This window comes from Anas platyrhynchos, chromosome 15 (genome assembly GCF_047663525.1).
Source record: "Anas platyrhynchos isolate ZD024472 breed Pekin duck chromosome 15, IASCAAS_PekinDuck_T2T, whole genome shotgun sequence".
In the NCBI taxonomy this organism is placed as follows: Eukaryota; Metazoa; Chordata; class Aves; order Anseriformes; family Anatidae; genus Anas; species Anas platyrhynchos.
The window spans coordinates 15,233,418-15,238,142 of record NC_092601.1 but is presented as its reverse complement, the minus strand read 5'-3'; the positions used below and the strand labels follow the sequence as shown (position 1 = coordinate 15,238,142).

Here is a 4,725-nt window from a genome sequence, read left to right as displayed (position 1 = left end):
TTTTGCCTTTTTTCAGTTTCCACTTGAGGTATTTGCAGTCAGCCACCACTTCCCTCTCCTCAGCCACTTGCCACAGGGCTGCTGAATTAAAGATCTGTGCGAACGAGCGCTTGGGTAGACGTACCCCATTATCTGTTGCTCACACATCGTGAGCTGTTATTTCTCAGCGTGAGGAAGGAAAACGTGGCACAACATTCAGGAAATAAGTGAAAGAATTAAAAAAAAAAAAAAAAAGGAATGAAAGAAAAGCAAACCCAGACAGCGAGATGAAACCATCTTAAGGCAATTACTGGGGAAGAAATAGTGCTGCCAAGGATATTACAGCTCCCATACACCTGCTAATCTGTCCTGATAAAGGTCTGACCAGCTAAACTAATAACACCATTAAATCTGCAGTAATCGGTACCAGAGGCAGCCCAAGGATCTCACAAGACACGTGCCCAGAGGAAGATTATTTCCAGCAGGAACGTGCTCATCCAGCCACAGGTACTGGGACCTGCACCTGAGACATCAGCGTAATTGCCCAAGCCGTGGTGACTCAGCCACGAGCTGCGCCGAGAGCTGACCCTGCCTTTCCTGAGGCTCCATCCAGCAGTTCTGCCTGTTTAGGCTGTTCTTTTGGGGTCTGTGTAGCACAGGAGAAAACACAGAGTTCCTACACAGCCTCACAGCGTGGATCAGCACTCGGAGTGGGCTGACTCATAAAGTCTCAGTGAAGGCTGGGATGTTCTCCTTCAAAATCTAATGACCTGGCACAGCCTCTGGCAGGAATGCCTCAAGGAGAGGATGTGCAACAGGCAGAGAAAAGCAGCAAAAATCCTCCTAAATCCTCAGCCCACTCCTTGGAGAGCAGGAGGGGATGCGGGTGGGGAAAGCATCACAGCAAGCACCACGCACAGGTCTTCTGAGCCCTGTCTCCAGCCTGGGGTTGGTGCTCAGATGTTTTTGGTGCCATCATTTCAGCACGGACCCGAGTGCTCAGCGAGGCGGCGGGATGCTGCCTCCCCCGTGATGCATGCCCAAGCCTCCTTTGTGGCAGGAGGGCGTGCAGACGTTATCTGCTGCCTGAAAACACACAGATTGCCTTCTCTTTCATTCCCTCTCCACCAGGGTTGACTTCAGCAGCGTTTCCTCTGATTTATACCAGCAGGAGCTTGCAGCGAGGCCCACGGTGAACGAAATACTGTCAAGGTGAGGCTGCTGTCATATCGGCTGCCGTAATTCCACTGACTTAAAGGATCCACTCCTAATTTACAAGTCAGAGCTGGATCCAGCGCTGCAGGCTGAGAACAAAGGTGCCATTTTTATATATCCAAATTTATACCTGAAATAAATACCACATTAGATCTTTCCAAGAGGTCTGAACTGCAATGTGTTCATTTTTCTCCCTGCAGAAAGGTGAAATGCTCATTACTGTTTTGGGGTAACCTTCCAGTCTCAAGGCTGGATGGTTTTCAGGAACCTCCTTGTTCCACAGGGACCCTGGGGGGCCAAAATGGGCAACTGGGTCCTCCAGGGAATCTCCCATCCATTCACTGTGTTGGATGTGAAGCCTCTTCTTGTGGTCACCATTTTCTGGAACCAATGCACCAGCCTCTTGCAGTGAAAAATAAGATAATGAAGCTGAAATGGGTTTCCATCTCTATGGGCTTTTCTTGCACACTTGAGGAATAATCAATATTTATATATAAATATACTTCTCTGCCAATAAAGGCATATGAAAACAGCATGGTCCCTAAAAAAAAAAAAAAAAAAAAAAAAAAATTGAATATCTGTGTGGCCACAGGTTGTGAATGGAAATTTGTGGCTTAGATAATATCATGTCACATGGGACAGGCACATCCAGACTGCAGGAGAGTGCAATGGATCCACACAGACACGTGTCCCAAAAGAGAAACCATCCACAGCCTTGGGTCTGCATCTGGAAGCACAGTGCAGGAAGGCTGGTTAGGGTGGGGGTGTCTTCTCTTTAAAGCAGAACACAAGAATTCTCTTCTTGATCCCATCTCCCATGTTCCCTTTCCAAAGTCAAGGCAGGATAGCCCAGAAGCCAGAACGCTGACATAATTGTCATGGAAACAGCAAAGCTTTTGTGCAGGGCACAATGCCAGAACTGGAAGCCAGAACTCCTAGCAACAGCAAACCCTTTCCTGAACCTTTAGCTCCAGCGAGCAATAAGCAAAACTTGGGAAAGCTGGGGCAGTGACAGGGGCAGGGGTCCAGGTGGTGGTGAAGGAGCAGCTCCACCTCCTTGCCCTCTGCCAAGAGAGAACCACCAGGACACGGGGAAATCTCCCTCTTCATCTGGCTGCAGGGCTACAGCGCAACCCAACAGCCAGATCTTGGACTTCTTATCTGCAGACTCGAAGCACTGAATAAGCCAGGCAGTCAGAGGCATCACTCGCTGCCTGATCTTGTAGCACAGAGGTATGGCCAATAATCCAGAGACCTTTTCCAGGTCTGCAATTGGAAACGACTGGAGGAAATCCTCAGGGCATGGCGCTCTTTGAGGAAGGTCTGCCTCCTGCTCTGTGGGGACAGAGATGTGTTCTGCTGATGAAAAGGGCTCAAAAGGAGTGAGAAAGAGAAAAGTAGTGTTTAGTTTTTGCTGATAAGCGTAAGCGTGCTCAGTTAAGCAGCTTTTGCCCATGGGGAATGTTTTGATAGATTATTGCTGGGGTTGTTTTGTTTTGTTTTGTTTTCCCAAGACCTTTCTTAACTGTGAGAAAAGTTAAGCATTATTTTGCATGATTATTATTCCTTGGCATGCTGTGCTGGAATAAAAGAAATCTGCAACTAAAGGGGTGAGACCGTGGAGTGTGACCCTAAACAAAGAGCTGGACACATACAGACCTGAAAACAGCTAAGGTGGTGAAGTAGAAAGAAAGAAAGAACATAAAGAAATGTGCTTAGGGAAGTGCACATGTGCCTCCTCTGCTAGGAGGAGCTCCAAGAACCAGAGAGCCAACATGGGAACTGGATGAATCTCTTATTCATTATGACTTACCCTTTATCCTCCTTAGTACGTGAGGCCTGCCGTCCACCCAGGGGGAAGGGGAGCACAACTGGCTTTGGCAGTCCCTGCTGTCCTTTCCATAGCCCTCGCAGAGGGAAAACCCCAAGCAGCTCTCCCCATGTCCCCCTCATTCCCTTGTACATGCTGGGACTTGACTTGCCTCTGTCCTGCCACCCCAGGGAGATGCCGGGTCCCATAGGCATCACAGTGCAAGGCTTCAGTCCAGGAAAGGCTGGGCTGAAGCTGTAGGACCCCGCTGCAAGGGCTGGCCCCTCAAAGGCAAGCTATCTGCATATATTTGAAAGCATGGATATTTAATTTGTCCTTTCTTTGCTCCTATTTTTATTGCCAGCCGCTTAAATTATACAAATGAGGTGTTTTTTTTTTCTTGTCTCGTCCCCAGAGAGTCAATGCATTAAACAAAACATTAAAATATACTCATAAGCACAGAATTTCTCTCATATATATTTATAATCTCTGAATTGCTCGCATTAATGCAGAAGTGGTTTCTATGTGCTTATCTCTTCTCACCGCTTATATATCCAAAATGCACAGCACAAGAAAGATAAACACATTGAAACTAGCCATCCATTAACACATCTGCCATCCAGAAACAAATGCAAGGAACAAATTTACAAGGAAAAGCAGAGAAGGAGATGAATACAATTACTGTGATGTGGCTCCACCGCTGTCTGATCATTAAGGACAAGGATAAGAGAATTAAGTGGCATCCCAAAGACTCTGGCTACTTGGTGGCTGCTTCCAGCATGGGAAGCACTAAGCAGGGTGGAAACCCACGCTGAAATTGGGCAAACAAGCTGGCCTGGTACTTGCATGCAGTACAGGGCCAACTGGTAAAGAAGGATTGAGTTAGCCAATATTGTTAATGGTTGCACCCAAAATGCTTCTCTTTTTTCGACAGAAACAAGATGCCAAGCACAGCCCTTAGCCATGCCATGCAGGAGAGGGGATAGAGCAGGATGAAGGCGCTCAGCACTTCTCAGCACCAGCAGAGAGCAGCCACCACCCTTGCCCCAGCCCCTCCGTTATGCTCCTGACATGCTCAGCCCCATCCCTGCCACAGTCTGGTGCTGCTTTTGCAGACCAAGCCGTGCCCTTTGTCACCTCATAAACCACACCAACGCAGCTTTTCTCCAAAGATTTTTGAATGTGAAGGAGTTGCAGGAGTTGCTCCCCAGCCCACCAGCTCAATAATCTGACGTGTTTAATAGACCTCAGCCTCCACTTCTCATTTCACATCGCTGCCTTGCGCCGGGCGCTGCTGAAGCAACTCGCTGTACGTGGCCAGCTGCCTGTTTGATTTGTGAGCACCCCCGTACCGCCCGGCCTCGCTCACAAATTCAATCACCCGCCCCGGAGGGAATCACTCCCACAGCCACACAAAATCCGAGGGATGCGACAGGAACGGCCAGCTGTGGAAATCTGACCTTCATCGCCAATAACTAACGCTGCGAAAGCTGACTCCTTAGACATGAGCAAGACGGACGGCTGCTCTCCGTCAGATGCATCGATGGCAAGTGCACCTTGAGTGTGTGTTAGTAATAAGTTACCGTAGGTGCCTCGCAGTTTCTTCAATCAAAAAGCAATCACCCTCCTCCCTTCCCCATGGCAACCAGGGTTCGGTAATCACCTCATCACCTATTCCAAATTGAGGCTGAAATACGTGTTCCCAGCGACCGAGAGCTCCA

At 48.5% G+C, this 4,725-nt stretch overlaps 1 long non-coding RNA gene across 1 annotated transcript; it reads left to right on the top strand.

The window, feature by feature from the left end:
* Window positions 1-1,835: 1,835 nt before the first annotated feature.
* LOC139998755 (uncharacterized) lies at window positions 1,836-4,249 on the top strand. Its single transcript, XR_011803636.1, has 2 exons — window positions 1,836-2,427; window positions 3,939-4,249. It is a non-coding gene; the product is annotated as an uncharacterized lncRNA (long non-coding RNA).
* The last annotated feature ends 476 nt before the right edge of the window (window positions 4,250-4,725 follow it).